The following is an 11,277-nucleotide window of genomic DNA, read 5'->3' as shown; positions in this document are numbered from 1 at the left end:
GGCAGATCTTTCCTTCATTCCCTCTCCCTACCACCACCACCATTTTGGTTATCTAGACTTAAAACCAGATCAGTAGGTGCATTATAATTAGGACTTTGAAGAGCATGGCTTTCTTCGGGACAACCACACATATTCCCATTACTGAGGTTTCTTTCCAAATTCCCTCTGCCTTTCATTTGTTCAAAATCCTGCTATACTTTAAGGCACAAAGCCATTCATCACTTGGCCATTCCTGTCTACTGAGATTTCTCTCAGGTGTGCTAAAGGAGTACTTGCTCTTTTCATGAGTGTGTTTGGCAATTATAAGGTCTTAAGATGGCTCTGTGTCTTCCTTATTTTTTATTCTCATAATGCTCAATAAAATGTATCACGTTGACTGAATTGTAATAATTCCCAATCATGTGGAACATAGCTGCTTGGAAGTCTAGAATAACAATGCAATCTGTCCATGTATTTATTCAGTTTTGTCCTTTTATAGTTGCTTTCTATATTTAGAAATCATATCACAATTATACATTTTAATAATAGGATTGCGGTACGTATCTTACATTAAATGTGACATTTAGTTAATAGTTATGAGAATGTGTATCATTGGGCCAGCTGAGTGGTTAAGTGTCCTACTCTTGATCTCAGCTCAGGTCTTCATGTCAGGATCATGAATTCAAGCCCCGTGTTGGGCTTCTTTATGCCCAGTACATTTACTAAAAAAAATTAAAAAGAGGAATGTGCATCATTTAAGAAATTTAAGATTTGAAATAATTCTAATTTCTAAAAGTCAAAAAAAAATGTGAATCGTCTAAAAATCCTGATCACCTAAAGGACATTGCCAGAAACCAACCTATATCATAATTTTAGACACTTGCAATTAAATGCCATTTTTTAAATGTACAAGGAACATGGTGCCTGTTGAATGATATACTATTTATCACCATAAACAACTTAAGTCTAAGATTCATGTTTCCCTACAGATGTAGCAGACTGGAAGATATATTACCGAGATTAAAATTCAGTCTCTCCCTTGCCTTACAAAAATGAAGAAAAAATCAAACTCCATTGCACCTTGAACATTTAATAACAAATAGCAATCACAGATATTTATTTTAACCAGGCAGTAATCCATCTGTGAACATGAGTATGAACGCTGATAACAATATGAATTATGGAAAGAAAAGAAAACAAGACCACACAGAGATACATCATTTGGCATGATTTATGTGCACTTGCTGTTCCTACAAAGTAGACAGCTATTCAGACCTCATGAAGCATATCTAGGGAAAGAGCATGCGTGAGAAACTCTCCAGACATGCGTGATTATCCAGCAAAATTAAATGAGCTATATCAATGGTGCTCAAAGAACCTTCAGGAAGGATCATCTGAAGTTGGTGTTTGTGATGGACAGTAAACCAGTGTGGGAGAAATTCAGGATAAGATTAACTAAAAGGGTCAGGGATGCAAGGATGCTCATATCTCAAGGAGATAAGAGGTTGAAACTCAGAGAGATAAGGAATCTACATGCTTCATTCATTATATTTCAACACCCTAAAGATGACGAAGGAAATGCTGAGACCTCAGATATAAGGCCTCCTTCTATAGCTCTGGCTTACTAGCAACTGGGGACCATGTTGAATTTGGATCCCGTCTATCAGGGATGGATGTGAGACTCTTCATTTCTAATGAGCTCCAAGGTGGTGTAAGTGGTGTGGTCTGCAGGCCATGAACACTATAATTTAAGAAGTGATGCTGGAAATTAATTAATTAATTAATTAATTAAATAAATTTTTAAAAAAATAAAAAAAAAAAAGAAGTGATGCTGAGATACCTATCTACTCCACCATGGGATGGTTGAGCAGAGCCAGGAGTGGCTAGAGTTGTTGGCCGCCATGTGTATTGACACCAGTATGGCATAAAGATGTGCTCATTTTCTGTATTTGCTGGGACAAGGAAAGGCTTGGCATGCACCTTGTCACAGGATCTTACGGGTGTGATACTGAGAAATTTAGTAGTAGAGGGAGAAACCAGAATGGGCAGAAATGGTGAATAGCGATGCCATTGCAGATATTTAGAAAATCAGAGGACAGATAACTTTGAACGAGAAGGCATTTGGGACTTGTTGAGCTTGAGGAACAACATAGATGCTCAGATGGAGATGTTCAGTGGGTGTGCTGGGCATAATTCTGGCCCCCATGACCTTCAGCCCCTGGCGTAACTCCCATAATGGTCATATGGCAAGAAGACTCTATGGAGAGAATGAAGGTTACTCATCGTCTGACCTTAAATGCAGAAATCTTGCTAATTTATTGGGGGGACGCCCAGTGGAATCACATGACCCGTTCAAAGCAGGTGATTTTCCTGACTGAGAGGAACAGATGTGTCCTGGGAGCTAAAGCCTGAGAAGGACACGATGCATTGTTGCTGGTGTAAAGATGGAGGTGACGATGTGATCAAGAATTCAGGCAGCTTTGGGGCGCCAGGGGGGGCTCAGCCAGTTAAGCATCTGCCTTCAGCTCAGGTGATGATCTCAGTGTCCTGGGACTGAGTCCCACATCGAGCTCCTTGCTCGGCGAGGGGCCTGCTTCTCCCTCTGTCCTTCCTGTTCATGCTCCTAATCTCTCTCTCTCTTCTCTTTCAAAAGAAGTTTGAGATTTCTTTCTCTCAAATAAATAAAATCTAAAAAAAAAAAAAGAAAGAAAGAAAGAAAGAAAGAAAGAAAGAAAGAAAGAAAGAAAGAAAGAGAAATCAGACAGCTTCTAGAGCTGAGAACAACCCTGGGCGTGAGCCAGTGAGGAAGCTGAGACCTCGGTGCGAGAATCCCATGGAACTGGATTCCGCCAATGACCTGAATGAACCTAGGAGTGACTCTTTCTCAGAGTCTCCAGGTGAAAGTCCCTAGAGGCCCACAGGTTACTTTTGGCCCATGAGGACGTGAGCAGAAGCACCAGTTGAGCCGGGCTCGACTTCTGAACGACCTGGCTGTGAGGGACTAACTCAGTGTTATCTTCAGCTGCTGATCTGGGGCCAGAGGGTTGCAGTAGCAACGGCACGCTCGTGCAGCAGGCCCCAGAGGTACGTGACTGTGATGAAGGGGGAGTTACCTGCATTGGTTTGGGGGGGGGGGGATATTGCTGAGACGGAAGCACAAGTAAAGGGCATTAGGGACAGAGGGGCCGTGCAATTGGCCGTGCATGGTGAGCATGTGCTCTTCGTCCCCTTCAAGGGAGTGGTGTAAGAAACCAGAGAAAGGGTGAAAGCACACCTGAGGGACCAAGGGTAAGCCATGGTTCTTAGGAGCATTACCAGAAGCTTCAGTGTGGACTTAGACAGCAGGGGAGAATGGGCACTGCAGAGGCGGGACGGAGCCGGGTCCCCCTGGTAGGAGAGCCCCCCTTTAGGAACGGAGGGGGCCTGGGCTGACTGCCACCACCTGTCTGCGCTTGTCCATCATGCAGAGCTTGCCTGCCACGCTCCAGGGCTGGTTTCACGGTCATCCTTTTAGTCTTGGATAACTGACCTTGAGCAATGACATCCTATGTTTCCTTTGCGGGGGAGCCTCTACTCCAAGAGTCTTGGTCCGCCTTTTTCAGATTCCTTTCCCATTGGCCATCATCCCGGTTTCCATGTGTATTTTCCCCCGAACAACCTGGAGCAGCTCCTCCCCATCCACACAGCCTTCAGATACGCCAGTCATACTCGCTGTTGGCTCTGTGTGGGTAGAAAGCTGTGTGGCTCTGTCGTGGTGTTCGCTTTTCTTCTCAAAAATGCTCTCCCTAAAAAAAAAAAAAAAAAAAAAATGCTCTCCTTGGCAAGGCTTTCCCAAAGTATATAAAATGGCAGGATATGGTGGCGATCGGTATCAAGTGCCGATCCCGAATTGCAGCTTGGCACTCTCTTCCTTTCATCTTCCTTTCATTACATGTATGTCTCTACCTGTATGGATCGTGATTGTTTCCTTGGCCAGAAGATCAAATAAATAATATGTAAGGGCGGGGCTTCGTTTTTTATTCCCAGTGGCTAGAACCGTGCTTAGCAAATGCCAGCCATTCCGACATATTTATGGCGTAATGAGGGATATGTTGGTTTATGTAGAATGGAGTCCTGGTAGTATCATGAATTCAGGAAGAAAAGAATATAAAATATTCTATAAAATAGAATTCCTATAAAATAGTCGATTCTCTCTGTGTGCAGGTGTCCACACACCTATATACACACACATACGTCAACATCTGGGATATAAATATTAGAGGAATAATTGATATTTCATGCTTTGTTTCCTGATGAGAAAGAGGAAGGATGTTAGAAAAAGTAGTTTTCATCCACGCCACTGACTACATTGCATCATTTCATGCAGCAGGCTAACCTCCTGAGAGCTGCTGCCTCGCAAATATAGGCAGGAACCTGTGCATCCAACGTTCCATTGAAAAGCTTCCGCAGAAAGATCAGTCCTTGATCATATATACCGAGAAATGCATATAAAAGAGGATATTTTGCAGTCAGGTCAATCAGGAAACATAGACACTCAAAAATGCATGTGAATAACAACAAAAAAAGCATGATTGAAAGTCGTAAGCATATGGTCCAAAAAGAGATGGGTAGTTGGAGAAATATTTCAACAGTTGCCCGGTGTCTCAAACAATACTATCCCAAGAAAGCTAAAGTAGGAAGTGTTCCTTATAAGTATTTTTCTCCTTGCCCGAACTATAGGCATGGCTCCAGCTTTTGCAGAATGAGAGGTGCTAGAAACCACATGATAAGAATCCGTGTGATTTTAGAAGTGTCCGCTGCGCCGGGGCATGAGGAAGCATTGGTCTGGTCATGGAAATGCAGGGTGGACTCCGTCATTACCAAGACATGCGTGAGCTGAGAGGTGTTGGAAAACATGCCAGGTCTGTGAGTGTGTGATATCGAACCTGTCAGGTGTGTTTGTCCTTTATGTGTGGCCCAAGGAGTTTTGATTCCTCTTGCTACTTCTTTTTTTTTTTTTTTTAAGGTTTTATTTATTTATTCATGAGAGGCAGAGACACAGGCAGAGGGAGAAGCAGGCTCCTCACAGGGAGCCCGGTGTGGGACTCGATCCCGGGACTCCAGGGTCTCGCCCCGAGCAGAAGGCAGACGCTCAACCACTGAGTCACCCAGGTGTCCCTCTCTTGCCACTTCCTAAATAAAATGATGTTGTATATGAATTAAGTAAAAAACATGGACATGTGCCAAGTGTGAACATTAATCTACAAGCTCAGGAAGGCAGAGGCTGGAAGATGTAATTAGACTTATGCCCATTTCCATCTGTGTGTAATCATTCCCAAATATGGACAATTAAAGTGGATGTAGTGGCTTCCTTTTTTCCTTGAACATATATATATTTTTTTATTGTTTCTCTCTAATATCTGCAGAGGCGCCTACTTGGTAACCACAGCCACATGCCTTTACGTATGCGGAAAACTTGCATAATAAGGCTGTGAATGGGGGGATCCCTGGGTGGCGCAGCGGTTTGGCGCCTGCCTTTGGCCCAGGGCGCGATCCTGGAGACCCGGGATTGAATCCCACGTCGGGCTCCCGGTGCATGGAGCCTGCTTCTCCCTCTGCCTGTGTCTCTGCCTCTCTCTCTCTCTCTGTGACTATCATAAAAAAAAAATAAAATAAAATAAAAATAAGGCTGTGAATGTATACATTTTTGGGCATCTGTGCTGCACACTGTAAACTTATAATTCATCAACCCAGAACACCACCGTGGACACTCCACATCAGAAGGCAAAACGGAATGATGTTGGCCTTCTGGACCAAAGGATTATAAATACCTGCAGGATTAACTTAGACGATCTCATTGGCATTGTCGGCTCACATTCTCATGATCCGTGCAAAGTGTTTGAATGTGAATATTTTCTTTTTAAAAATATTTTATTTACTCATGAGAGACACAGAGAGAGAGAGAGGCAGAGACACAGGCAGAGGGAGAAGCAGACGCCCCATGAGAAGCCAGACATGGGACTCGATCCCAGGACCCAGGACCACGACCTGAGTCAAAGGCAGCTGCTCAACTACTGAGCATCTGAATGTGAATACTTTCATCTCAAAACACTAACATTTAGAGTATAGGAAAACCAAATTTTGCTTACCATCCTTTGCTAGTAAAAAAAATAAATAAAACCCGTTACTAGTTTATTTTTTATTTTTTGGTAACCATGCTGAGATTAATGGTGTTAGTAAAGGAATGTAATTACTATTAGAATTTGAAAAGTTCTGGAAACATTTGGTGCTGCCCTTTTGAAAGAAGATTGTATGACGTTGAACAACTAATTTTTTGGAAATGGATCTTGTGACCTGTGTCCAGCAGGGCTCCCTTCCCCCCCCCCACCCCCCCACCCCCTGCCGGAGGGATCTTGTGTATGCGTATATTCCATAGGAGTAATTTTCAGCCACCCTCCTAGCTGGTGGGCACCTACCTGGGCAGGACACACGTCCTGCTGGGACGCGGTTTTCCATGTGAAACAAAGCAGATTGCATGAGCTCTGCAGGTCAGTTGTAAGCTACAAAATCAGAAGGAGAGGGAAGCAAAACTGTAGCAGAATAAGACATCAACATGCTTCTAGCGTTCCCTCCTCTCTCCTCTAACTTCCCTATAGTTGTACACTATGCTTTTCACAAGATAAATACAAGTAAATCCCCAATACCTCAAAGAGACACAATTAGCCTCAACTTCTGGTGTCTCCCTTATAAAGTCCGCTATTGTCCCACACAGAGCCTGATGTACCCCCTGCCTGCCCCAGATGCAGACATGGTCAGAGTCATTTACTTAATACATGTTATTTCAGACCTGTTTGTGCCATGCCATAAATATTAATATGTAGAGGGGTCGGAAATAGGCACTATTCAGTCATGGCAATTTTGCTTGTTCATAATATGGCTCAACCAGTGCATTGAATTAACTCCTAGAAACGCTTGGGTGTTCTTTAAGATGGCCTGGAGAACGTCGGGGGACTTGTGTTTTGCTTGGCATCGTGGGTCGAGCATGCTCTGTACTCCGTGCGCTTGTGGGATGCATTTTTCACTCCTGCAGCTGGTCCTCCTCTGCTTCCGGGAACACGGAGGAAAGGCCATGCCCCTGAAGGCCGACGTGGTCAGATGACTTTGCACCGTGCGGCGTAACTAGAAGGGATGTGTGTCACTTCTGAGTTGAGGTGCCACCTTGACTTGCCTCTCCAGTTGTGTATTCCCCGCTGCTAGAAAGCCTGACACCTCGTGTTGGCACGGTGACATCAGAAGATGACAGAGCTTCCACCGGCCAGTCCGTGAGTGACAAGGATGAGCAAGCCTCTCTGCTAATCACGGGAGGGTATAAATGGCCATTGCCAAAACTCTGGCTGGTCCCAGAGATCACAACCCCACTAGAAGTCCTATTTGGAAGCATCTTTTCCTGGGAGGTTATCAAAACTCCTGATATTATGAGGTTGGAAGTGGTTGGACCCTTGCCAGCTTAATATATGGCTCTGACAAACTTCATTAAGTCGGAAACCTCGGGAGGGTAGGATGTCGGTTTTCAGAGTGGTACACGGTTCCTAGTTTTGTCGGAGCAATAGAGAACTGTACTAAAAACATCTTGGGCATTCACAAACACTCCTGATATCCCTAGCAATTAATAATAAATGGCACTCAGGACCATCCGGAGCCAATATGCAGAAATGTCATCCTTTTGGAGTAGGCCTACTTCGACTTGTTAAATTCCAGTAATATTAAGCTCAGCTGTCATTTCAGTGTTTAACGTGGTTGAGGGCTTGAGTCAAATTTAGGATCATGGCCACGGGGAAAAATTAAAAGGTAGGCTTGACAGAAAGAGGAAAGAGTTGATCTTAGGAGAAAATACGAATTTATGCAGAGCATATCTTCCAAATCTTCCTCTTATCCCTACGGGGAGAGAGAAACTTTCAACCATTATATTTATAGATACAATTATAAATGTAGTCTAATCCTCTTTTCAATTATAAGAAACTCAGCAGACGAAATCTGACAACAGACACAATAGAAAGAAGCCCAAGCTACATAGTTTGGGGCGGATAAAACCCCTTTTCCCCAAACATCCAGAAATATGCATGAAGTAAGCGTTGCCACTTTTTCTTTCTTTCTTTTTTTTTTTTTTTATTTTTTGCTGCTGTATGTAAGCAGGCCGGAGATTTCACAATGCACTTCTGCTTGACTTCTTGTTTGGTGATAATAAAGCCTATTGACAGCATTTGTTTTACAGCATAATGTTGTACCGCACTCTAATGTGGAATTAAAATAAGAGTAATTAAGGGAACATGAGACAAAGAGGGCCTACAGCGAGTCAGAATTATTTAGTGTGGATGATGAACCTGGCTTTCTTGTTCAAGAAATATGATATTATGGGATCCCTGGGTGGCTCGGTGGTTTAGCATCTGCCTTCGGCCCAGGGCATGATCCTGGAGTCCCGGGTTCGAGTCTCACATCAGGCTCCCTGCATGGAGCCTGCTTCTCCCTCCTCCTGTGTCTCTGTCTCTCTCTCTCTGTCTCTCATGAATGAATAAGTAAAATCTTAAAAAAAAAAATCTGATTTTGCATAAGGAGAATTAATCACTTCTTTGAATAGAAATAATAGTTGGAAATGCTTATGTTATTTGTGTCAAATTTAGAAAAAAAGTTTAGCTGATTCACAGCTTTGGGTGATGAAAATTAAGTGATTGCATAACGTAGGAGAGAGAGGTTAGGTTCATGATCCTGTGTGGGAGGTCGAGATTTTAATTCAGGCAGATTTTCTTTTTTCTATCATCCCTTCCTTTTCATTGTGCTCCCCATTGTCTGTGCCCTAAACAGTCCAGGGTTCCCCCAAAGCTGCATTTCCATGTCCTGCCGTCTTGCTTCTTCTCTCTTCTTTCCCCTTTCCCAAGTCCCTTCTTGGTGCAATTAGGATGATGCTGGGTGAGATTCCTGCTCTAAAAACCAGTCTGCTGATTCCAGGACAGTGATGGAATTGGCTGGTCCTCAGAGCTCTGAGGTCTAACAGGGGCTGTGACTCGTGACCAGGAACTGGGACCCACCTGGAACTCTGGAGAGCGATGCTCTCTACCACGTTCCCATTGCTGGGAAGTGGATCTTGGGAGGTGGTGAAATGATCGTGGAAGGTCTCCTCCTTGATGCTACTTGGAAGAATATCTCTGTTGGCCCAGGTACTGCTCTGTGAAAACCTGAAGGCAGGGAGATGAACACGGAGGTGAGAAATTAGGGGAGAATAAGAGATGGGACAGGGATGCAAAGGCCGTGACCAAGAATGAAGGCCATATTCGTTAGCGTGTGGCCTTGACATTCCAGTGCATGCAGGTGGGTGCCACCTGGGCCGAGTTAAGAAGAGCCCGGCACCTTGCACCAGATATGCACGTTACCTGGAAACAGATGCACCTGCCGGCATCCTGGAGCCATCTTGTGCGTCATCCATGGAGTCTTGCCTGTGCTTAGATGCCGCTGTAACGTGCTTTTTTCAGCCAATGTGGGCAGAATGTGTGACTCTAACTCATTTCGACGCCAAGTTATTTCCAATGGCCTACCTCCTCCATTTTGCTCACTTGCCTCAAAATACCATCGCCTTACCCAAGATCTTGTTTGTTGGTGCATTTCATGAGACAGTCTCTCTTTTCAGCATCCGTCAGCCCTACTCCTTGGTTTCCCTAACGGAGAAGGCTGCTACCTTTGGAGACACAGCTCCACTGCGCATCTCATAGAGGCCTGACCTTATCCTGTGCGAAGTCTTAATTTAACCTTAAGGAAGAAAGAAAATCAGTGTGTTGTGACAGACGTGGAGGTCAAGGGTATTTTGATAGCCGGGGATAGGTTTGGTGTCTGAAGCGACCTTCACTTGTTTCTGATTTGAACAGCTGGCCAGAGCCGTCTTCTGAAGTAGCAAGGCTTGAGCGTCAGAAACCTGCGAGTGCTGGCTGGAGTCCTTGCCCACAGTCCAACCGCTAACCCTGGAATCTCCCTTTCAGCACACAGCAGGCCTTGCTACAGGGCCCAGGGTGTGCCTATATGTGGAATAAGGACAATTTGGTTCTACCTGGCAGGAAACAGCCCGTCCCTGCTGGGTCAGTAGCCTCATGAACAAAGCCAACCTGGTGACACAAGAGTCTACAACCCACACGTAAAATGTAAAATGAAGCAGCTCTGACTATTGTTGACAAAGATGCAAACTATTGATTGTTGCAGTTGGAGTTTGCATTTGAATACTGGAGAGTGAGTTCTCACTCTTTATACCTGCCTCTGTTCTGTGCTTTCTGCTAAGCCCTTTCCAGCTAATTGCTTTGCTTTACTAGAATCTGACATCAGAGCATAACTCAAGTACAAATAAGGAACAGGCACGACCGTATAATTGAAACCGTTTCAGGTCTTTTGCAAAGCTATTATGAGGAATGCAGGTTTATCTGTTTTTTATTTCTTGCTCAGACTAGCTCTTTTCTCTAAGTGCCTCCCTGTCCCCTCAGCAGGAGGGGGTCCATTTGCAAGAGCAAAGATTTGAGATACCTGGAGCCGTAAGTGAGAGCAGACGATGGAAGCTCAGCTTCCGGGGCAGTTTCATTAGTGCTTAGATTTGCTCAAAAGCAGGCAAAAATGAGTGTTGGCAATGGGACCAGTGACTAGGCCCTTCCTGTGTGATGAATTATGGCTGAATTGTGTGCCCCCCAAATTCATGTGTTGGAGCTCTGGCCCCCAGCACCTCAGAATATGGACTGTTATTTGCAGACGGGGGTGTTTACGGAGGTAATTAATATAAAAGGAGGTCCTATGCATGGTGTCCTGGTGAGAAGAGGACATTTGCACATAGGTACGTGCACAGGTGATGGAAAAAATGTGTGTCAGGAGGCCCCTGGGTGACTCGGATGGTGACGCGTCTGCCTTCAGCTCAGGTCGTGATCATGGGGTCCTGGGATTGAGCCCCGTGTCAGGCTCCCTGCTCAGCGGGGAGTCTGCTTCTCCCTCTCTCTCAGCCCCTGCTCTCTGCCTCTAAAATAAATGAATAAAATCTTTTAAAAAATGTGTGTCAGAAAATGAAATTCTGTTACTTAAGCTCCGTAGTGACTGTGGTACTTGGTGACTGTGGTACATGGCAGCTAGAGCGCAGGAACGCAGTTTGAAAGGACGCTGTGTATGTGTGTGCTCACGTGTGTGTACGCATGCACATGCATGTGTTTGGGTGTAGCAGTCTTTCCGAGAGCGACCCAGAGACCTATCTCACACCTGCCCCCTAAAGCAATGAGGATATAGACCTCGAGGCCATCACACAAT

The sequence above is a fragment of the Canis aureus genome, chromosome X (assembly GCF_053574225.1).
Source record: "Canis aureus isolate CA01 chromosome X, VMU_Caureus_v.1.0, whole genome shotgun sequence".
Classification (NCBI taxonomy): domain Eukaryota; kingdom Metazoa; phylum Chordata; class Mammalia; order Carnivora; family Canidae; genus Canis; species Canis aureus.
This window is presented reverse-complemented; position numbering follows the sequence as displayed.